Raw genomic sequence first — 25224 nt, 5'->3', positions numbered from 1 at the left:
GTGTGTTTGCCGTCTGTCTGCAGTAATCGTCTGTGTAGCTCAGGGACTCGCTCCTTGCTGCTGGCATTGGAAGTGAGTGATTAGAAGTCAAAGCATAATAGAACTCCTCGTGTTCTTCTAACATTCTCCTGAGTTGCTGTTCCTGCTTTGTTCTACGGATTGTTGATGTTAATATCAGATCACAAGCGTTGTGATGTTTCACGCTTACATCTTGGGATATCAGTCCAGTGGGATGTCGCTATTGCATTGAATCAAAGCTCATCGTTTTCGCTGCTTGTTCTGTCGTAGCGATTCAGCGGCTCAAACAATGGAATTACCATTAGCGTAACTGTTTGTTTTAAGGAGCCATTGTTACTCATGTATTATGCATAGAATGCTTATTAGATTTGGGGGGGGGGTGGAATTTGATGAATAACTATGAGCTGACAAGACTATTTATGATAAAGAGCAGAAGAAATCTAAGCAGTTTCTTGCTGCTTTTATAACATTACATAAAAATTCACATGAAATGGTTCAGAATTGCCACCTTGAATGTGCGCCGAATGTGAACGAAACCAGATTCAGTGTTAACATTAAGATCCAGCTCCCCGGCAGGCGGATTAATCTTCCAGACCCTGGCATGGTGATTAGTCGGGTGTCAGTCTCATCTAACCAGACTTCAAGGGCAAGCTAGAGAGAGATGGATTCTATGATGGAGTCCAGCCCCAGCCCCACTCATCAAGCTCTCTCCTTTGCAGGTTGGCTGTTGTGCAGCCTGATCCCAGTGGCAGTACAGCCAGGCAGTCAGGCATGCATGGATTTAGGTTATTAGGATCTATTGGTATTACAACTGCTTAGTGGGGAAGCTTGAATACATATAAAGTCTTCCCTGAGCAATTTTCTATTCTCCACAGGGAATTGACCAGACCTATGTGCATTTGTCTGGGTGATTCAGAATATGGGCATTAACCATTTTAACTGGAATATTTTTCCAGTTCTTTATAGTCTACAGTTGCTCTGGCATTTCTTTAATTTTATACAAAGCCGTAGCATTCAAGCTAGGCACAGGAGCATTTTCTTCGTTGTTTCCTGGTAGTGGACAGGCCAACGAGTAATAACTCGCTGAGGTTATAGGGTTAACTCGCTCACCTTGCTGATAAATAAACGGGCCTAGTGGCCATAAGTGGCCTGCTGGGTTTCCGCGGCAACCAATAAGTAATTGACTTCGGCCAGCCTTGGGTGTGAAAGAGGGATGGCGAGAGAGAAGGAGGGGGGTTACAGAGAGTGAGCCGAGAGACAGGGAATAGGCTGAGATCAGAGTGTTTGTGTTGCCTGAGCTAATAAGATAACAGAAGCACACAACCTTAGGGGTTTTTGCAATAAATGAATAGTCTGTGAGTCCAAAATGGAGCAGCATTGTATCAGATTGTATTGAAGCAGGTGGGGAGAGAGAGCCTGCTAGGGTCGACCAGAGGTTATAATCCCTTTATGTGTGCAACTCTGTATTAACTGATAATGGGCTTGATTGTCAGGTTGTGTTTTTTTTACAGATAGTAAAAACACACTCAATAAAGATGCCAAACCAGAAATAAAGTAACTTAGTGGCTTGTGAGTAATCAGAAGGTGTTTCTTATACGTTTTTAAATGAATTTGTTTTTTTTTAGTATTTAGTAGTAGTAAGTGTTGTGGATCAAAGATCTACATGATCATAAAATCCACTTCAGTATATGAAGGAACCTACAGTTTAGAACTGTAAATTGTGTTTTATTTTTACGATTCAGACAAAAATGGTGCTCCTGATGTTTTGAAGTAAATGGCTTTGAAAATGTGTCCTGAAGGGTTGGTTCCTCTGCACCAGGAATCATTGTTTCAGACGTGGGATGCTTGCCCATTTAAAACCTCAATGTATGCATGCTTTCATTAATCTATACAGAAAACAAGTTGGTACAATGATCATATTTATTATTAAGTTTTCTGTCTGGGAACTAAACCAAACATTCTGGACAAACAGAACTTGATCTGCAATTTAAATGTAGTTATGAAGAGAGAGAGAGAGAGAGAAAAAAAAACATTCTCTGTTCTGAATTGTTTATACATGGAGTCCATCTGTGTTTTCCAGAATGAATGCAGTTTATTGCAGTGTTATTTATTAATAGGTAGATACACTGCACAAGGCTCTCTCACTGTCACAAAGTCAAGTTCATAATAAATAGCGGGGAAGCAAGATCCCTTAGACTCTTACCATTGTTACATGGTTGTACATCCAGCATCAAGCTTCAATCTGCAGCAAGTTTAAAGAGCTGGTGCTCAGTATCAGACCTATTTTACTGATCTAACAGCATTGTACGGTGATATATACACTTAGTATAATAGATGGGCTGCAGGGAAGTATAAGAAAGCAATTGCATCAAGGGGTTCTGTGACATCATTAAACCACAAGGCGAATGTCACAGCAATTCTGCAACCCAAGTTTTATTTTTTCAAGCACCGTATTGTGCAATTTTGAATACTGACTTTGGATACTGTTTTAATTATTTTTTAATCTTTTTCTAAATTGCATTGCCTTTTACATTTTACGCAGTTCTGTGCATGTGTAACATTCTGATTTCATTTTGCTGTTGGGTCGTTAACAGGGAATTTTACAGACTGCTACAATACGTACCGGATTTAAAAGTATGTCCTGTATTACAGTCCACGTGTCCACAGCCGTCTCATTTGGTAAGAGATATTTTCAAAATCATATCGTTCTGAATTAAAATACTGCTTCTGTTGGAAATATAGTACAGTACCAACAAAACCAGCTACATTAAAAAACACAGCCCTTTCAGCTATATATGTTTGACATTTGTCTTTTTGTGTCCACTGAAAAATGGACAAGGGTTAGAACGGGCCAAAATGAAATAATCAGATATGCATCACACTCTTTTAACCGTCACTGAAGTTCTATTAAGACCCAAGCTCTATTTTTAATCGCCGTCCATGTTTTAGTTTTTTAAACACGACCAGGTTATGAGAAACAGCAGCATTCATGAGCATGTCTGAATTTTATGGATTCAGACTTGGTTCCAATAATAAGACTTCATTAAGTCTGTTTTTTCTTTGTTGTATTTTTATTAATGCATGGCAATGCGGATTGAAGCATGTATATTTAGTTTAAATTGACACCAATTAAATATTTTCAATCTGTGCTCTTCAGAAATGAGATGTCGGTTGATTTGATTAGGCTGAGGGAATCCAGCCTTAATCAGAGAAATGTAAGCCTTTGCTGCAGCTCTTTCGACAATGCAGACCTGCAAAACGCTGTCATAAAAATAACCCCACTCAAACAGCAGTGACAGTTTGGGAAAAAGAACTCAACACAGCAGACCGGTTAACCAGGCCTGGTCTTGGGCATGTCATGTCATGTCATGTTTGTACAACAGTATTTCATGTAAGACACAAACTATTTAAAGGCTTCTAATGAGGTGTAATTGAATGAAGAGGTGCCATCAGGAATCAATTTCCTAATCAGATATCACAGGTAATAATCAACAGTAAGTGATGTGTCGAGATCACTTAAGCAATCTCCAGTTGTGTGATGTCTTCTTTGGATTACTGTCCACTAAGGGCTAGCTGAGCCTACTAAATGCTTCCTCTACATGTGTGATCCACGTTTGCCTTCCAGATGCTCTGTGCTGTAATGGAGTGGGTTCCAGGGTCCCGGCTAATCTAATCATAGCGAGACCTTGTGCGCTCATTCAAGAAAAGCAAGCAAATTACAGATACTATGAGCACGTGAACAGCGCTCCCACTGGACTGCTGATGTCTGGATCACACAGCACCGCTGAGCAGCCACACCCCCTGAGCAACCACACCCATCTGAGCAACCCTGCCCGTCTGAGCAGCCACACCCCCCCTGAGCAGCCACACCCCACTGAGCAACCCTGCCCGTCTGAGCAGCCACACCCCCCCTGAGCAGCCACACCCCACTGAGCAACCCCGCCCGTCTGAGCAGCCACACCCCCCCCGAGCAGCCACACCCCACTGAGCAACCCCGCCCGTCTGAGCAGCCACACCCCCCCTGAGCAGCCACACCCCACTGAGAAACCCTGCCCGTCTGAGCAGCCACACCCCCCCTGAGCAGCCACACCCCACTGAGCAACCCCGCCCGTCTGAGCAGCCACACCCCCCCTGAGCAGCCACACCCCACTGAGCAACCCCGCCCGTCTGAGCAGCCACACCCCCCCTGAGCAGCCACACCCCACTGAGCAACCCCGCCCGTCTGAGCAGCCACACCCCCCCTGAGCAGCCACACCCCACTGAGCAACCCCGCCCGTCTGAGCAGCCACACCCCACTGAGCAACCCCGCCCGTCTGAGCAGGCAGCAGGGCCAGTGGGATTCTCTGGTGTCGGCTGATTGGTTAGGGCGGGTTATTGTGCTCCAGCCCTTGTTTTAATCTGCAAATTAACAATAGCAGATTCCTCTAATAGAAACACAAAGAGACACTTTATTGCAGTTTCTATCAAATTGTTTCTTCATGAACAAACAACTTTAATCACGGTATTGACTTTTGCAGCGGTAAATAGTGGCTGTGTAGCACACGTTTGTTTCTATTTTCTGATATGCTGTTTTTTGGGTTTTTTTTTTTTTTTTTTTTTGGTGGCAGAATGGGTTTCTCTCAAGTCCTGTGTCTGAGTCTGGATAAGTGAAAAGAGTCTTGTGGTCTTAACTGAGTCCTCAGTTTAACATCACAGTATCACCAAATCATTTGGCACAGTTTTACACGCCTGGCATGGAGTTCAAGTCAGGATTATTCTGGTTTATGAGCTGATCCCATTGAGGAAGCAAACTTTATGCATCTGAATACCAAGTTGGGCAAGCTTCCAATCATCTATGCAACGATGCACTAACAAGAGCCGGGTTAGTTGTGTGGAGAGAGTAGATCCTCTTTTTGTACAGTGATATCGCACCCATCCGTAATTATTGCAGGCTGCTTAGTGCAGTTTCTTTTGCTTTGTGTGGGTGTGAGCTCAACTTCTGGGAGACTCTTACAAAGCATCTGTTTTTAATTTGTTGGGAACAATAAAGCATGCATATTTGGCGTACACTTCAAAATACAGGTATAGTCATTACACCGTAGATGCAAAATGATATGATCTGTAAAAAATACAAATAAACTCATGGTCTTGTATGGAGAGCAAGCAAACTGTCTCTACAGCGTAACTACTTGTCGTTAATGTACCTGTTTTTTATTTACATTTTTTTAGACAAATATTTGTTTTAGAAGCTATGGACCAGGCAGATCTATAAAGGTCTAAAAAGGAGGTGGGCGGGATGGTGAAACGAAGAGATTTGTTACATTTCTGAGTTGTTTTGTAACTGTTTTCCTTACTTTTCAAGACATTTTTTTTAAAATTTAATTTACATTCATTGTTATTGGAGACCGAGACACAGTAATTCTGAGAGCTTGTGGTTCTCATATTGACAGGAATACAGGAAATGTGCCCTCAGTGTGATGTTTGTGTCTTTCTTCACTGCAGAGACAAGGTTACAACACATTGTGCATGTTCTCCTAGTGAGTAACTCAAGGCCTGTAACTGTAGCTGAGTGTGAGATGTGTGTGTGTGTCTGAATGAAGGGAGATATCATTACCTGATCTGTCCAGACACACTCAAACTGAACCCGCTCATGAGATTCCAGCCACGATCAGCATGGTCTTACTGGGAATTAATGAATTATCAAACTGTGAAATGGCTAGGGAGCACTGTATATAAAAAGTGAATCTCTATTTCTTCTTTCTTGAAACGCTATTCAAATCCTCAGTCTCTGTCTCTCTGTGCGAGGGTCTATGGGAGGCCAGCTATTCCCAGCACTGCTCCGCTCCCCTTTACTGTAAATTAGAGTGCACTTGGCACCAGCGTCAGAATGTATAAAGATGACACAAAGACCTCCTCCCTGCTCCGGCACACACTGAACCAGCCCTGAACTTTTGTCGGTTAAGCTTAAGAACCCCTTTTTCTATGCTTATTCCAGTAGTTTTTTTTTTTTTTTTTTAACTCATGTAATGTATTATTTTTGCATGGTCTTTTACAGACTTCCTCATTTCCTGGATTCATTTTGGATTATTTCCGAAGTATTCATTCACTAATTTGGCAAGTCCACGAATGACAAAGTTGGCAGAGGTTGCCCGAAATTGGCAATCATTAAATCATTTGACCTGTAGCGTGTGCTCTGATCCTCAGAGACGCACAGTAAGCCTGATTTTACTTCCTGCATTAGCAGAGCTTATACTTTGCTTTAACAGAGATGTTGGTTTCCTTAAGGATTTTAATTTGATCAAATCTGACTGGGCCAAGTGCATGAACCCCTTTAATAGTTGTGTTTCCAGTGCCTCCAGCATTGTGTCTGCATTGGGAATTGACCACAATAATAAAGTACACATATCTACAAGACATTCTTGACCTTTTCTGAATCGTTCTGTTGACTAATCCTAATCTCAGTGTTCTACATGGCTGAGAACCAGTCCACTGGACAGGGTAAAGGGGATTAATGTGACCAAGCAAAGAGTAGAAATGGACAAAAATAAAGGATCAGGCCAGCTTGTATAATGAATAAACCCTGTGGGAGGACTGGTAGATGCTGTATCGGAAACGCCAGGCTCGAATGGCATAACTACAGTTATCGTGAACGTTTTGTGGGATCATTTAGCCAAGATAATACCAATGCCTTACATAACACAGTTACTAAGGGCCCTGAAGAAAGAACGATATATAAATAAGTTTAGATATAGCGTAATAAGCTTTACGCTGGAACATATTACTTATCTAGTGATCTGATGCGTTTGGAATTAGTGTATGATAGCGGTGTCCTTAGGCTGTTGCGTTAGCTGGGAGAACCCTTGACAATGCTGAAACCTGTGTGTGAAAATATCTTCCAGTCCCTTTCCTCATCTTCTGCTTGTCAGGCAGGTTTGTCCATTACAGATAGCAGCTCTGAGAAGCCCAAACAGAGAACTCTACCTGCCTGGCTCCATACAGTAACCCATGCCTGCTTTCTGCATGGTTCAATCTCTCCAGACTCTGGCTGTCTCCTGGGTCTTGTCTGCTTGCCCCTTGGCTGTCAGCTAGGATTTGTACACTCCCAGGTGATTGGCTGATTCAAACTGGCACACCTGAGCTTCTGTGTGTGTATGTGTGTGTGAGGGAGGGGGAAGGATAAAGAAATGCAAGAATCAGAATTCTTTACCTTCAAGACAAGGTGTGACTGGTTCACAGTGGCAGCTGCTGCCAGAATTCTTTCAGGTAAGCCTTTTTTAAATTTTGTATTAGTTTATTGTTTAAGGACACCAGTTTGTTTGCGAGCCAACACCTTAATAATCCCTGATAATAAATCATTCAAGCTCAGCTCTGGGCTTCTTGATTGCTGCAGGTCTGAGCAGGCAGTGACTGCTCCGAAAACACGCTTTCTTTATAATGGGTATTGGTGGTGCTTTCAGTTTATCTCTCTGAGCCAACCCTATGAAACAGTGTATATGAAATGCATCAAGGTTTTTTTTTTTTTTTTTAATGAATCACATTTTGTTACTTTTAGGCTTTTACAAGAATGCGTATTGTGTGCATTGTCTAGGCATAACTGACATAGTACTGGTACTTTCTCCAGATCACAGAATACATAGTGGTAGTGTAGTATAGCATTGGACCAAAAGAAAGGACGATTAAAGTTCTACTCCAATTTGCAAACCACAACTGCCTGTCTTCTAGAGAGAGAAAAACAATCTCCAACTACACTGCTGTCTGAAAACAGACAAGACATAACAGCTGATTCCATGATAGTGAGGATGTGATCGCTGGGCACATGCAGAACCGTTCTTACTGTGGAGTAATCAAGGCTTGCTGTTTGATCTTGTGTATACTGGTGGGCAGCGCAGCCGTGTTGCTCGGGGTGATTCAGTTAACCTGCGCGTCTGGTACAGGCTGCGTTGTGTGGGATGCTAGCAAAGGTTCCTGTCCTTAAATGGATGGAGGGATGGGGAATTTATAATAACAGTGTAGACAGGGCTGAAGAGCTCCCTGCAGTTTAGTGTGGTTCATTTGCAATCAAGCTAAGTGCGTTTGGTTTCACATTGAGAAGTCTGGTGCCTGCCAATGGACTGAACCATACTTCAATTTTCAACAGATGTGGAAATCAGCTATTTGAAAAGCCCCTTTTAACATGGTTTGCAAAGGTGCCTAAGTAGTTCCATTTCTGTGCTGTAATTACCTGTCCGTTAGAAACTAGGCTCATTCTAAATTCAAAGACTGCTGGCAGTCATCATTGAAACGACACCTATCCACCAGGTTTATTCAATGCATTCCAGTCTACACATAACTGACAAGCCCCAAATGGATTTTGACTTGTTTGCCTCTGGCTGTATTTGAACTGGTGACCTCGAAGTACAACTATAACTCTCCTATAGTTTTCACACACCATCTCAAGGAGCTTTGCAATCAGAAGCTAACTAACAGTAAGGACAATTTCAAGTAATCTGATGTGACAAAGGAATTGAGTTCCAAAGACTAAAATCCTGCACCAATGTCCAGGTTTTTGTATTTGAAAACTTCATGCAATCAGGCAAGCTAAGTTGAATTGCATTATATATTTTCAAAGTGGATACGAATGTTGCGGTGAATCTCTAATGGGTTCAGTGCACAAGGCTCCACCTATGCGCTTCAGTGCACAGAACAATGCTAATAAGCTCCCCCACCTCACGTACACACAATGTGCCATGAGGAGTCTTTTCAGAAACAGTGCTTGCTGGAATAACAAATTTGACAAATAAAGATCCAAGCATATAAACACAAGATAGACATACAGAGCACATATAATACAATATTAAACATGTAAGAAATTAAATATATACTGCATAGAACAGAGCTGTTTTATACAGTAGATCATGTTCACTTCAGTGTCCCTATGGCCTGGAATGCGTCCATCAGATAAGCCATGAAGATCTTCAGATCAATGACAGAACATGTTATTCATTGAGACTAGGGAACACACGTTGAGATTTGGCGTGGTCTTTAGGTTGACAGGTTAATGATAACCAGAAGCTTTTTATTTGCCTTGCACGTCATTAAAGGGATTCTTGGTAATCCATTGCCGCTACACAGAGATGCCCAGCTCTTGCCTGTAGAGTTTATGTCTCTCTGGATGGCGTTCCGGAGACGGATTACACTAAAAGGAGATGATTACAAGATTCAGGCACAAGCCTTCCCCTGGGATCTCATTCTTCACAGTGCTCTCCCTTTCCTTTGTCTGCATTGTCACTCTCTGCAACCTGCCACGTGGCACAGCCAGCAGCCTGCGTCCCTCTCTACCTGTCGATCTGTCTTACTCTGGGATGAATGTCATGCCAGTCCAGCTATTGATATTAATTTCCAGTAGCATGTAACGCATGTTCAAGACCACTGTCTAACCCTTAAACATTCGTGCTGCACGCGTGGTTAATGTTCTCTTGCATTCACTGGGTATGCCACTATTATCCATTAATAATTCACGGTAATGAAATGTAATTATCTGCAACAAGACAACAGTCTTGTTGCAGAGACATTTTGGAAAGTGTAGTTTTGAGACATTTTGGAAAGTGTAGTTTTGCCCTATGGGCTAAAAAGGCTCATGTTGTTTTAAGAAAAGCTTGTTTCTGGAGAGCTTCTAGATTGTAAAGTGCTGTGTTGACCGCAGTAACTTATATCAATAGTACAGCTTAAATTGCACTGCATATAGGGTGATTGTGAAATGCAATGTTGGCACTGACAGCACAGACACCACCCTGTAATTTAAGAAAGTGGTTAGTGGATTATTAGAGCAGAAACTGGGGCTTTGTGAACATGGAGGTGTGGGTGTAGACAGAAGTGTACACTGTTGAGTGCTAGTTTTGCTTCAGACCCCTGAACCTTCTGTAAGCCAACAATCCAGCATCATTTGCCACCTTGAACCTTAACAATGAGCACCAAATGGTTGAATGACCATTATCATTTCCACCACGCGCCAATCAGATCATTCGCAAGGGAATTGTGTTTGGCGCTGTTTTGGGAGACTGAACAAAAACACAGACTATAGAAATCTCCTATGATTTTTTTTTAATGTATAAGTTCTGCAGTTCTACCATGTTGTTGTATTGTTCCTTTTCATGCATTGTCTGCTGTACTGTAAAAGGTAATCAGTGAATACATGCTGAAGTAGTGTGAGTGTAAAACGGCAGTGAGGAATGCAGTCCTGTAACGTCTCTGTGTTCACGTCGGTCGTCTCTGCAGAGTCTCTGGGACGGAAAGGAAGGCTGTCTCTAGTGCATTAGGTTTGTCAGAAGTGTGCAAATAAAAAGGGCATCCCACTGCCTCATTGCGGCTGGGTTTTTATTTGGAAAGCCCGGCTCTTGCAACTGCATTCCCACCGTCCCATCGCTGCAGAGCCCAGTTTAATTTCCCTGAATGCATGAGAATTGAGGGTCTTCAGATCACTGGGAAATTCTCAGCAGTGATATGAAGTTTTTTGGAACCTCTTGGGATTATTTTTTGTGCTTTTCATTTAATAACAAAAAAAAAACAAAAAACTGTAGAATCCTGGGTTTGATTGCCAACTCATCTTAAATGTAGAATGAGCTTGTTGATCTCAGAGCCATTCCTCTTGCAAGCACCATTGCTACAGGTTTTGGTCCAGAACCAAGAAACAACAAATAAGCATCCTTTGCAGTCTCCTGCATCTACAGTACCTTCCACCAGCTATGGAACAGCTGTGCATTAGTCACAGTGCACTTACTGGAACTTTGTAAAGGAAACGGGTGTGGATCTCATGCAGGCAAGCATGCCAGTCATGATTTATGACATATGTCACTCTTTTGACTCTGCCCTTAGCTTGTGTGGTGACTCTTTGCCTTTTTCAGCCCATAAACTGAATCCACAAAAAGACGGATGAACTGAAGACCCCAATGTTCAGTCTCAGAGCCGTTAAATACAAATACAGACTATTGCAATGGGTTTGGGTTAGGGTTAAGGTTATGGTTTGGTTAGGCAGTGTACAGTAGAGGTGAAATGTGCCATGCTGCCTGATTGTTAAATCTGATCATCCCTTCTGGCTCCTCTCATCTGTGCCAGGGAAGTGTCAGCTGTGCACGCCTCATGGACCCTTTTCCAGTAACTACGCCCAGTCATTGCTGTAGCCCTGCTTCAGTATCTAGGTAACGGCATGGAGCTCTGCCTCTGTCTGCAGCTGATCAGCAAGGGGGCTTGGTCTCTGAGCTGCTTGCATGTGTGCTCACATGAAACTTGACACCTAATTGACTTCTGGTTCATTTCACGTAGGTTTCCAAGGCTGAGCAAGGACTATATTTTATTAGCACTGTCAAAGAACCTTTCCGTTCCCATTCCCACATCCTTTATTTTTCACACTGTTGTGCTATTGTTGTGCTGTACAGCGAACTATTGAACTGGGGCTTTAGATATATTAGATCTGCTAGAAGAGGGATAGAGCTTCAAGTACTCATGATTAAGATGCAAAGTGACAGGGCCGAAGAGAGTGGAAACTGGTGCTCATTTATAAGGTGCTTATTAAATCTTTATTAAGGTATTACTGTGATACTAACCATGTCTGACGGTCCTGTCTGGCTGCTTGGTTCTGTCAGCAGCTGTCCTTGGAGTGCAGGTTGTTCTGGCAGGACACTACTGCAGATCTCAGTCTGATTTCATTCCTACTGCATCTGTCATGTTTCTCGATTAATCCTGTTACCTCCTAAACTCTCGTCACTCTGAATGTTTTGTTAGGGCTTTACCTTTGGACCTGCATTGATCTCCGGTTGCACCTGTTTCTGAGTTATTAAAAGCTCATTGAAAGGATTTCGCTGTGACCCTCCCTGCCTTTTGCAAACTATACATTGTGTAATCTGTTGACTCTCCTAGTGATGGGTTACCTGTTTAAAAAATGCAATTGCGTAATTAACCAGGCTGTATACAGTGAATGCTTTGTAATCTCCCAGGTGGAAAATACTCTGCCCATTACTCCTTGTGCAGAGACAGGAATTGTGCACCACTTTTTTGATCCAGAATTGGATAAAGTGATTGACAGAGGGTGGAAAATGCCAATTTCACTGTGCTTTTAAAATACTGTGTTTTGCCAAAAATCTGAAATGCTTTGGTGTGGCACGCATAAAATGCAGTACCAGTTGAATGTTGATTTCAACAACTACTGCAGCAAATATATTTTCCTTGTTTTGTTTGATCTTAACTTCCAGAATTTCAAAATCAGTGATTTTTTCTCTTGACTCCTCCTTAAGTTAGGCGGTTTCAAGGTGATCAGGGTTTAGAAGTCTCCCATTGTGGCTGATGAACAAGCCAAACCCTGAGAAAACATAGTCAAACCCAGAGCTATCACAGAAAGGTGCATACATGTTCCTTATACAATACCTGCTCTTTAAAACAGGGTTGATGCAGGAAGTTAAAATATGAGGCATGTTTCCCCTAAGTGTATTAATATTGATCAGGGGCAGGGGCAGCAGCAAATGAACCTCTCTATTCTATGCCCTCTATGCCTTGGAAAATACGTATGCTCTCTTGTGTCATCACTAATGCATGGTAATGCCAGTTTCAAATCATTCAAGTGCAACACAATTACAAATTAGATTATTATTTATTACAGAGAAATACTATGCAGCAAGCTCCTGGAATGATCCCAAGACAGTGCAGTGATGTCACTAAGATGACCAGGGGCACACACAGCCTGCATGTCATACAGATAGACACCCTTGTTCATATCATGCTGAGGCTCAGGTTAAAGAAACTTAAAGGGCATTTAGGAATGATTTAGACTGTTTAAGTAAAGTTTCTCAAGTGGGAAACAGGGTAATTACACATAATTTCTACCAGCCTTCAGCCTTCGTGACCTTGGCAGTCGACTCCAAACAGCCCCATTGTCCTGTCACTCAGTGAGGAGTCATTACGCTGCCGTCATCCTGCGCTGGAGAGATTTGTTGAAAGCCTGCTGTTTACTATTATAACCATTCAGGTTCAGGGAGGTCCCCTGACCACTGGCTCACAGGGAAGTGTTTACTAACAGCCTTGCAGTGAACATTCTCCTTTTCAACACCACTGACCTCTATTCAGGTCTACGAAAGATTACTCCACTCAAAAATGCAGACCTCTGTGGCACTGTTGAAAAATGTAACTCCAATCAAAACAGCTGACCAGTAAACCAATGTAATTTGGTAACTCTAAGCTCTTAATTATTGTATGACATAGTGGGTCATGATAATAAACCTGGTTGGTTTTGTTCAATGAAATATTACATTCATGTATTCTTGGAACAAGGAAAATAATGTTGTATGTTAACATATTCTTGTGCAAATCTGCACTTGGCGATTTAACAGTTGAAATATATTATGTGGCCAAATATGCATAGTGCATACTTTAGTATGTTCCTGGGAAAAGTAAACTATGAAACCTGATTGCTGCCCTCTCTGCTTGTCCAAATTGCATACCACAGACACGCTGAAATGGAATTGACTGCTACTGTGTGGCCTAGTGGTTAGAGCTAGGGGACTGGGAGGTAGTTTAGTTCAGAATAAGTTAGAAATATGCAATTTTTGGCATTGTCCTCCCAGCCCAACAAAATGAGGCAAAAGCAAGCATTTAAAAAGGAAATCTGTTTTTGATTGCTGCTGTCCAGTGTTCAATGGTGTTTCGTAGAGAAGTGTTCATTGTAATTTTGCTAACATTTTTTACCTGGGTATTACACACTAAGAATGTCTCATTCAGATCCAGGGCAAGAGGCAGCAAGTATCAACTTCAAACAACGAGACAGACTGAAATAAGGAGGAATCAAGCCCTTTCCAAAGATTGCCCTGGTTCCATGTAAACGTTGTGGTGTAATTGGAAAACCGTCTGCAGTGTAATCTCTTCAAGCTGGAAATCAATCTAAAGATCAAAAGGGTCTGTTATTCATGCCACTGAAATAGACCTGTGTAGCAATAGCTCCTAGTCATACCAGATTTAGTTCTGGGTTTTGGGCGAGACACTGCTGAAACCGAGTAACACATGTTGTGTGCTGATTTCTAGGGTGTTTGGATGTAGGTAGATTGATAGGATTGAATGGGAAGACATGACTTTTGTATTGCTGTCAATAGAGTGTAGAGCAGGGGTTTCCAACCCTGGTCTTGGAGAGCTACTGGGGCTTCTGTTTTCAGTTTCAATCAATCTCTGTTACTTAATTGAACCAATTATTAGCTTAATTAGTCAAGATTAACAGGTGTTCCAGATCTTTAGCCACTGATGATGTAAAGACACCTATAAAACCTGCTGGATAGGGGCTCTCCAGGACCAGGGCTGGAGACCCCTGGTGTAAAGCCAGTTAGACGGAAAGGTGTTTTAAAGTGCTCTCGGGAGAGAAAGAGAGATTGAAAGCTTATAAATAAAAAAGTTCTGGTAAGAAGGCTGTCTTTCATTAATGTTTTTTGAAAAGTGTGGCTTTTGATTTTGTTCTCTTTGTTTTGGTATATCACATAGAGTTTGTAGTTTATTTTCTTTTAGGCGGGGAAACAATGTTAAGATGAAGAAAGACTTTTCTTCTTGAAAAATTATATGATGTCAGGGGGAGAGAGAGAGAGAGAGAGAGAGAGAGAGAGTGTTTGAAGACAACCTGTGGTTTCAGGTTTCTTGTCTGTCTTTTCTGCCCTGCAGCACTCTCTCTCTCTCTCTCTCTCTCTCTCTCGTCACACTGTATCTCGTCACACTGTATTCTAGGAGATCACAAACAGGAGCCTGCGTGGACTGCAAGGAGTGAAAGAGAGCGAGAGAAACATCGGACTACATGCTTTGTGTTCCTGTCGGGACGACTAAAAAGAAAAGACAAAAAAAAGGTTTCCAATTCCCATTTGTTTTCTTCAGGCTTTCTCCGTTTTTAAAACAGTGGGGAACGTGTCACTTCTATAAGCAGGCTGTAATGTAGCAGGTTAGAAACTGTGTGTGTGTGTGTGTGTGTGTGTGTGTGTGTGTAGAGGTAGGGCCTCACAGGTACAATATGTGTGTGTTTTTAATAGAAAAAATACCTATGGAGTGACCTGTTTTGGGATTTTTTTTTTTTTCTTTTTTAAAAGAGTTGAGAACACCATCGGAAAAAAAATTACAGTTCACAAATTTAAATCAGTAAGGTATTTTATGGTTTGATTTTGTTATTGTTTGCATCTATTGTGATTAGAAAAATGTGTTTGCTAAGGTAACAATATATTTTGGGCAAAGAAAAAAAACAGGCATATATTTCCGTGTGCATTTCACAGGCAAGTTTTTACACAGCAGTGTGCGCCTGACTGCAATCTGAAAATAGCAGTGTATTAATATTGCAGTGATGATTGATTTATGATATATTATGCTGTCAATCTAAATCACAGTGCATTCGGTTATATTAAAATGAAGGCAGTCTCAAGATTCAAAGTGTCTTTGTCTGTATCTGACAATTTTCCGTTACCTCTACCTTAAATTACACATTATTTTTCATTTTACAAAATGATAAATGCCAATTGGCTTCCTCTTAAAGTTTTTTAGCTTGCCAATCTCAATATGTAGTGTTCAAAATCAATACGCTGTTTTCTGAAGTGGCCGGCTGTATTTCCCATCCATTGTCTCATTTACCATCGAGTTGATGCAGCTTAAAAATCAGCGCTGAGCAGTTTAAAATCAATGCATGTAGCCTAAAACCAGAGGGCTTCATCATAACATCAATTTCTATCACTTTGGAATCAGCATGAGCTCTCAAAAGCTGTCACGATTAGGACTGAAAAATAATAGTTAGTGTTAAAGATCCATGTATTGTATTATGTGCATGCTGGCAGGTAGAATTAGCATACATTCACGATAATAAATGGCCTTGTGGTTATAGCTAAGGACTGGGAGCGAGTGTACAAGGATTTGAATTCCACCTCAGTGCTTCGCCCTACAGCTGTTACATTTGGCCGCAGAAGCACCTCTATCAGACACAAACAGTGGAAAAGACATGCTGCATCTGATTTGGACATTCCTACAGGGACGGACATGGTATCTAAATTTAGCTAGACGTGTTTGATATAAAGCAATCCGTTGGGCTCCAATTTTCCTCTCTGCATCAGGAATGATTGTCAGTTTCCAATTCCGCAAGCTAATCCTGTAGTACCATTGAATATGGCTGATACCAACATTTATTGGAACTTGGGCAGAGCACAGCTGCTGGAGGTCTTGCAGAGTAAAACTATTTCATTGTTGTTTTGCTATGGCAAAACCGTTATCCTGCCTGTTGTCTGTATTACAGCAGAGGAGTGTAGACACAGCAGGATCAGACAGAGGGTTACTGGCACTGTGATCTTGCAGGGGAGTGCTAGGAACGGACAGTGATGCGCCGCTAGAAATGGACAGAAGTTTTTTTTTTTTTTAAGTGCCACTCTCTTCCTTGTTCCTCCTCACGCAACGGTTCCTTCTCCCCCTAATAATTACGCTAGCATGGCGTTTTTCAGTTTCAACTGTTGGACAGGTTAGAGAGGGAAATATTTCCTCCAGAACAGTTGTGAGCATGAAGAACAGCAGGGGCGCTTTTTGAAAAGCTGCACCTGTCTCCTTGCCACCTCAGTGGGTCTGCGTCTCTAAGCAGACTCTTCATAGCAACTTCGTGGGGCTGTGCTTGCAGCGCTCTGTGAGGTAGGGATGTCAGAAGTTCTGTTCTGTGAGGTTTGGCAGAGCCATGGCTGAATACCTAGAGGATGATACTCAGACAATAGAAGCCTTTCTTTCTTTATTCCAGGGCGGAGACTCCCTTCACTCTCTCCCCACTGGGCTAAAGGGGGGCTTGCAGGTGGCACGGAGCTCAAAGCCAAACCAGAGGACGTGAGAGCCCTGGGCATATATATAGGAACTCAATCAGAACCTGAAGTCCGTTTTAGAAAAACAGTTTCGAGAATCTCAGTTCTGAAGCATTTGATTGCTGGAGAAGCCGATTATCAGACCCAATCCACAGCCGCTATCCAATGCAATATTCCAGGATAAAGCAGTTCCATTCAGGGATGTTGCTGTTCTCTTCACACCAGCTGTTTTTTTTTTTTCTTTTTTGAGAAAGCCAGCGTTTTAATGATGTGCTGTTTCCATTGCAAAGACGAAGGAGAGGGAGGGCTTGCAGGTAAAATGAGGGAGGGGGGGAGATCCAAGTTTCATTAGAGAGGTAACAGTAGTTGCCCTGCAGAGCACATGGTAATGGAACCCAGTTCTCTTCCTCAACTCTTCATTCTCTGCCCTCCAGCACTGTCACTGTAAATTAATAACACATACTGGATCGAGTTTCCTATTGTCCATTTATTAATGACTAGTTGCACTTTGGTTGTGTTGAAGACAAATATTAATAAATCATCTTTATTTAAAAAAGGAGGAAGATAAATACTGTGCATATTTTGATGACAATTCAAAGCTGTATTCCCTGACAGTATTACAAACCCCCTCCCCAGTGAAAAATGTGGTTGATGTTGAATTTGTTCCAGTTGCTGTTTGTCCTTGAGAAGGCACATCTTGCTCTGACAAACTAAGATTTATCAGACTGTTTGCTAATGAAGTGTTTTGATTGGCTGAGACGGAAGGGGTGACTACTAGTTCTCGTAAGCTGATGACCTGAAACCAATAAATAAAAATCAGTGTAAAAAGCCCCTTTTCTGCAGCCTGGTCTGGTCTGGTCTGGTCACTCAACTCGAGTGTGTGTATGTAGGGTTGTGTGGGTGATGCAAGATTAGTGTGAAGTTTTCCAGCTGCTAGATCTGTCTCTATCTCCCTCTCCAGATGGACGGTTTCTCTTCCAGAACAAACATATTTATCTGGGAGTGGGAGTGGGAGAGCAGATTTCCTTGGGTGGCAGTCCCTAGGTACCTCAGTTTGTTGTACAGAACTTGAGAGAGTGATGCTGCATGGAGTGATGTTTGCAATGTCCATCGTTCCTGCTGTGTGATAGGGTGGCAGGCTGATACTCGGATTACTAACACATGGTTCAGCCAGAGCCGTTCTGACATAACGAAAGTGGTGATGCAGACAAGTTTAATCCCAGTTTTGGGCAAATCAACCCAGCCCAGAGTACCCATGTGTTTGAAAGTAGTCAAACAACTGTCCAGGAATTGGTACAAAAAACCAAAAAAATCAAAAACCCCCAAAAATGACCTGGGAGACTGATTTTCATGTACAGGTATTTACAGGAAGCTAATATTAAAAAAAAAAAAAAATAATTACTGATCTTCCAGCTTCAAATCTGGTGCTGGAAATTTTATAAGATTAAGAGTCAGTTCTTTGAGTCAGTTAAAATTCCTTATATTAGCCTTAAATCAGTCAATCAATCAATCAGTGATTAGCAGCGTTGGTCAGCGTCATGTGACACTAAAGACGGAGAGACATTGGCTTTTTCGTCAAAAAAGTTGACAATTTTATCACATTTCTGTTAGTTACACTGTTAAGGAAACTACTACCCCCCCACCCCCCACCCCCAGTGTTCGCCATATAACTTCAGTGCAGGATCAGGTCAAGGATCCCACTCTATACCAAATATCAGAGACCACCTATTGAAACCCCATGTTGAAACCTTGCCCTTATAACTGCACCCAAAATGAATGGACAAAGTATATTGAGAGAGAAGAATTGCAATGCAAAGCATTGGGGCCATCAGACAAAGAATAGCTTTAGAAATTGAATTGAACATACTGTGTACAAACTGTGATAAAGTTAGTCTTGACTTTTACTTCGTTTCTCTGACTCAGATTCAGTAAATGGACGCACTGGAATGTTACAGACAGACATACCCTAACACAAGTTCCAGTTTTTCTGTTGCTGTTGTGTTGCCGGGGGATCCCTGCCAAGAGTTTCCGAGTCCTTGAGTCTGGCAATGGCGTGTTTGTAAACATACCAGCTGTGTGTGGAGCAGAGGCAGATAAACCAGCTGGGAGCTGGACCTGAAATAAAGCTTTCTATTGTGAGACGTGGACTGATGTGCTGTCTGTCTGCCCTTCGTATCATCTACTGTAAAACGTGGTGCATAAGGCTCACCCCCTCTGTTTTGTAATGTACCACTGCATCTTTTCATTTCATGCATGCTAAAATATTAAGAAATAGACAATACTGCAGTTTAACAAGCAACTTAGTACTGGCCTGAAGTATCAGTGTTGCCAGAGGACAGTTTCATAGTTACACTCTGATATACCAGTGGTGCTTAGAGAGATGACATGTTCTAGAGCTCTATTGAGGACACAGGGGGTGTTTTCTGATTCACCCAGTGAAACTGAACAGTAAGATGACTATATTACGTGGCTCTTTTAAGATCATGAGATATACTGTACAGCGCTACTGCTTATTTCAACTTAGTAATGCGTGTACACCAACGTTTAATCCAGAATGGTCTTCTGGAATTCTCCAGTTGCCCCGGGTAGTAATGTTGGATCAGGTGTTTGTGTCTTTGCCCTTTTACTCATGTTCTGATCTGCTCACGGTCCAGGCTGGTGGAGGAACACCCTGTCCTCTCCCTCCCTTTCTTGTTTGGGTCCCGCTCTGCCCCTGCAGCTGCAGCCTGCTTGGCATGGCATACAATGTCCTTGCAGGGGAGACCAGTGGACTTCACCACTCAAGCCAGCTGAAAGCAAAGAGGATTGAGCTCTGCTGGATAGAGGGATCAATCCATTGGGCTGGCAATGCTTGGCAGCATCTCAGATAGACAATTACTAAACACAGCCCTAATAACCAACAACTGGCACCAAACATGAAAAAGCTAGGAATAAAATCAACATGAAATTGTTTGCATCTCTGTTGTTTTTGTGTGGGGTGCTGCTGAAGCATTATGGCTTTCTCATTTGTCTGTCTGCACTGATGAATGCATTTTGTGTGGGAATGGTTTTCAAAAGCACTCTCAGATGCCTTACCTCAGAAAGAGGGACTATTATAAAAGAAATTGCGATGTGAACAACACAGACTAGGAAAACAGTGATTTTGTTCTAGTGTTTTACAACAAATTACTTTCTAAATAGAATTATGATTGTTGCTGGGTTTTTTTTTTTTTTTTTTTTTTTTTTTTTTTTGGTACATACAATTTTAAAGCATACTGTGGCAAACATTTTGACTGCCCAGACAGCAACCTCAATTCTTAAAGCACTGAAACAGAAATATAATAACCCTGTGATAACCAATTAAATGGCTTCAGTCTATTATAATAAGCGTGAATATATACAACAGTAGGCAGATGCAGGAATACTGATCTGCTGTTTCACCTGCCGTTATCTTCCCTATACTGCAGTTTTGAATGCAGTTGACCTTTATAGTCCTGTGGCAGGTAAGCAGTGTTGAAAGACTTAACAACTGGCAAGCCCATTACAGCCCTATTCAGGTGTGATTCAGGTGGCTTGAATTCAGTGTGTTCTCCAGAGCTCTAAGCTGCCTCTATACTGTACAAACATCAGCACACTGGTGAGAGGAATGTGTTTCCATAACCTTCTCAGTGCCACCTCAGCAAACCTGCACTTGTTAATAATAAAACCCCTTTGCTGTTTATTGTAAATGTAGACAGTAAATAAAAAAAATAATAATAACTACAAAGTAGACAGCAAATAGTGACTAGGGAGAAAAGCACGACTTCAAAAATTCCCTCAACGGTGTAATTTTAAAGATTACATCATAAATCTAATGCAGCAGCTCACAGAAGCAACCAACCGTCAATTTAGTCTTGGGCAGAGACTTGGTCGGACTGGGTGTTTGAACAGGCTTCGAACCCCTCTGTAATCACCGAGACACGCACTGTGCTTTGTGAACACTTTACACGTTCTTCCAGTCTGGGCTTCTCTGGCAGTGCATCACGCAAACTGCCGTTGACCTTCAAAGCTTCCACATTGTGCGGAGGTGTCGGGGGAACCAGGTCTCATTGTCCTAGGAGGGAGACTTTTATTTGCCTTCGTTGTTTATTTGGTGTTTGTTTAGTTGTCGCATTAGTACTAGTTGTTGTAGGTGTATGTTTATTAGTACTGGCAATACTTTTTCATTCATTATTATTAAATTATTAAACTGCACTCTACACCAGTCCCTTAAAACACTGTGAATAATGTTCATCTGTACAAAACCTGTGTGAAAAAGGTAGGTGCAGGAGGCTTTGCAGATTGATGGGAGTGAGCAACTTTTCTTCTAACATTTTAAATAGTGCTGTAACTAATTTTTAATGTAGGTGTGCTCTTTATTTTCTTTTAAGATAATTTCTGCATTACTGATCTTTGCCTTTTTTTAATACAGCCACTTTTCTAAATTCTGTTATTTGAACAAATAGGAACTTTTTCATTTTTGCCCCAGAATCCATCTCAAGCAGTGGTTTTTCAAATATTTAACAAGCAAGTCATAAAAATGCAGAAAGTTTAATCTACCCACCTCTTCTTCAATCCACCTTCAGATACACTCAGAATAACACAACACTGCCTTGTCTTAGCTGAGAGCCAGCACATCTGTTCAGGTGCAGCGCTGAAGGGGTTACTGACTGACCTATCTCTCTATCAGTTAATCATTGAAGGGAATGTGTGTTGAGAAGTAGTGTTTGTGTGTAGAACAGGCAGTCTGGAAACATGACTGCTGCCTTTAGCTCCAGTCCAGCTGCTCGGGAATCCAATCCATATGTGTGAAAGTTCAGCTGTTCAAGAAGAAAAGAAATTGCAGCAACAAAGGGGTTGTTTCAGTGTTTTTGTTTAAATTCCTCACATACTGGACTGGTCCTGCATTTTTCTTGAGGTGCAGAGAGCCAGAGGGAGGGAGGTAGAGAGAGGAAGGAGAGAGCGAGAGAGAGCCTGCTGAAAGGTTTGTCCTGTGTTTTTTTTTAAGCATGTTACTCAATGTGTTGCATGTGCATGTCTGTGATATATATGCAATGGTGACTCTAGGTTATCATCATACAGAAGTGGAAGGAGGGAAACTCTTACTGTGCTTGGCAAGGTATTGTTTTTTAGGCATTCTGACTGGACTCAGAGGAAAACTGAGCGTGCAGCAGTTTGCTGTGCGGTCCTGAGTTCAGCGCATCACGCAGCGAGGCAGAAACGAAAAGACAGGAGAAGTAAACTACAGTGTTATTGCAAAAAAACCCCAAAACCTCATAACTGCTTAAACATTTGCAAAACGCACAGAGACAGGACATCAGCAACAGTAACCAGACTCACTGAGAGCAGGCTGTGATTTATAGAAGCTAAAGGGAAGGAGGGGGTGTTTGTGGTGGCAGTCCCCTGGCATGTAGTTCCCTGGATTAAAGAGAATCTTTTGAAATTAGCCTGTGTCAAGTTATTTTTCATTTGATTTTGCTGTTTGAAAACAGCCACACTCTACCAGTGAGACTGTTCTAGCTGAAGCAGCTTGCTCATTGTCTGCAATCACTGTTTGGGTTATTGTGTTTAATTGGGTATTGCGGACTACTGTGTGGCAGTAGAAAATATATATATATATATATATATATATATATATATATATATATATATATATATATATATATATATATATATATTCTACCATTGTACGGGAGGAGAGGTGACTTGACGAAGAAGGTTAGAGCTTTCAAAAAAACTTGACATGTTTACCGTATCACTAATAAAGAGGGAGGCGATCGGTTTTCCAACGTGACTACACGGTTCACTTGATTGACAAGGTCAGTGCTAAAATACAGAAACCTGCCAAAAAAACACAAATGAAGGTTTTAGTGTAGCAGTTTGGTTGTATTACTCGTTCATTAGATTTTTTGAAGGGATTAAAACATTTTCCTCTGGATACGGGTGCATTGCTTGTCAGTGGGATTGTGCATTCGCAAATGCGGCTGTTTCAAAAATGTATTTAAAATGGCTCAATCAGTAAATCCAGTTCATTACAGACATGTGCTTCAAAGTGAATCTTTTGCTGCTCCGCTGGTCTTGTTTGGTTGGTTGTGGGGGGTGCTGGCGGGTGGGTGCAGCTTCACTGTTGACAGCCCCTCCCTCCCCGCAGGACTCCTGAGAGGTAGTTTTAAACAAATAAGAGGAGCGAGGCAGAACGCAGAGAGACCCGGAACTTGAACTGTACAACCACTGTGTCTGGTGAGTGACAGGCAAGAGTACTGTGTCTGCCTTAAACATAGACTGCAGTATTATGCCTTATTTTGGACTTTATGGGCAGTACAAAAGTGTAAATACAGGTAGTAGGGTACTTGTCAGTCTACTGACAATGGACTGCAAAATATAAAAAATTAAAGGTGATTTTATTAAGATTTTTCTTTATATATTTTAAAGAAATAATAATAAAACAAACATGATTGAGGATTGAAGCAGTGTACAAATTGCTACACAGCTCCTTTTATGAAAATGACTTCTTTCAGTGTTCTACATAATTACAGTCAATGTGATTTACACCGCAGGTGTTTGAACTCAGATCCTCAGCCAAACAGCGTGGTACCTGGCTGCATACAAGGGTGTGCAATGTGTGCTGTAGGGTGGGGCTGCGGATGTGTGCGACTGTGGAATATTCCTGGCTAGTATAGAAAAGCACGGGCAAAACTTACAATGCAGACCTCGCTGGTTTAAGCCGATTTTTTGCGAAACGCAATTTATTTATTTATTTTTTTAATCTTTTAATGTAAGACATGCATTTCGTTATAACTCTTCTGGCTGTGGGGATCAATGCATGTATGCAGTATGGAATACCTTTACAGTTAATGAGTGCAGCTGGAAAGAATACAAACAGGAGCAATATGTAACAGTGTGTGTAACTGTATCCACAGCGTCCGGTGTTTCCTGTGGGAGAGGAGCAGCAGAGTTGATAAAAGTTACAAGCGTTGTTTATGATAACAAGACACTGTTACCTTTTTATCTTTTTTTTTTTTCAATCCTGTTTAGTTTTGTTTCTGGTATTGAGCCTAAAAACATAAATCAGCACCTGATCTGCTCTTTTCTTGTGACTTATTTGTTAGGAATGTATCACTCTCATAAACGGGCACATCGAATGAGCTTTGCAGCGGGGTCTGGGAGCTGGTAAAGCTGCTTCTGTCCAGTTTGCACATTTCACACGAGAAATAAGATTTAAGAGTGCTTCAGTACACATGGTGGTGCACACATGGTGTTGTCTTGGAGAATCTGTCCAAGTCACTGAATTCCTTTGGCAGGGAGTCAGTCAGGACTTGTAGAGGCTGATGATACAGGAGCTTCTGTATTCGCTTGCAGCAACTGGAATGGAGTTACAACTTGTCTAGAATAGGAGAACCTTAGGTTACAGCCAGGTACAGAACTGGCAACTGTTTTAGTAGGCAAACCACAATAAGATTTTATCATTACTGATTACACGTTCACATTATCTAAGGTCGTCCAAGGTGAACCCAGCTGATTTAAGTACGTGTACATTTACTCTGCATTCCTAAAGGATCCATGGCCCTGGTTAATGTTTGGGGAAAGGGGGCATGTCTGCATGTGGAACACTCTAATTTTGTGAATTCCATGCTTGAGATTTCGGAACGTGACAAGGTTTCTGTTTTCCAGCAAACCCCACCTGCTCTGGCACTGTTGCTTATCCACCCCGTCTACTTTCTGGGTGGATTAGTCTCTAGTGTCCATGACAGGTTGTTCTCAATACCTGTTGTTTAAACAATGTTATACCTGTTATAGAAATCCAATTATAACACTGAGGCACTACCTTGGTATGAAGAATAGTGATGGTGTATTTGTCACCTTCCTTCATTGAAATTAATAATACTAATAATAGTACCTTAGTCAATTTGAACTGTATATGAGCTTCAGTCTAGACGTTTGCACCCACTACTTTAAAAGAGCTGGTCTGTATAGCTGGTGCTCATGTAGAGCATACTGTACAGTGCACACACTAGAGAGCGTCCCAGCGCCTTCACGTCGCCTACCTGTTTTGCAGTCTGTCATTAACCTTTAGTGGCGTGTGTTCGGAATGTCGGCGCACTTTCGGAATGCTCTTAATGAAAGATATCGGAACAGTTTCAGGAATGCTGAGGGATTGCATGTTTGAGGTGATTTTTAAGGGGGCCGGGGGCAGATTCAAAACCTTTACTTAACTTGGAAATCCCATTACGTTCTGTTTTGAAAGAGAGCCGTAGCTAAGATCACGTTGTTGCTCCGTGACATCGTACACACCCACAGCTGATATCCTGTAGTCCATTACATGTACATATATACACAGCTCTTAGCCTAGCCAGGCTATTATAATCTCCTAACAATATCTGAACCATCTCAATGATCTAGTTTCCAATATACTCTCCTTAGG

At 41.7% G+C, this 25224-nt stretch overlaps 1 protein-coding gene across 10 annotated transcripts in view; it reads left to right on the top strand.

Moving 5' to 3' along the window:
• The window catches only part of LOC121299959 (pleckstrin homology domain-containing family A member 6-like), a 65834-nt gene that overhangs the window by 6173 nt on the left and 34437 nt on the right, over positions 1 to 25224 (top strand). Inside the window, exon 1 of one of the 10 annotated variants that reach the window (XM_041228243.1) lies at positions 14715 to 14840. The exons of 7 other annotated variants lie outside the window; for them this stretch is intronic. The gene's annotated coding sequence lies outside the window, so the exon portion shown is untranslated. Of the gene's footprint in view, positions 1 to 14714; positions 14841 to 21668; positions 21787 to 22949; positions 23043 to 25224 lie in introns of those variants that run through there. 2 more of the 10 variants (XM_041228245.1, XM_041228244.1) reach the window with 2 other exon arrangements.

Source organism: Polyodon spathula, chromosome 25, assembly GCF_017654505.1.
Source record: "Polyodon spathula isolate WHYD16114869_AA chromosome 25, ASM1765450v1, whole genome shotgun sequence".
Classification (NCBI taxonomy): Eukaryota; Metazoa; Chordata; class Actinopteri; order Acipenseriformes; family Polyodontidae; genus Polyodon; species Polyodon spathula.
The sequence above is the reverse complement of the archived record's forward strand: the minus strand, read 5'-3'. Positions and strand labels throughout refer to the sequence as shown.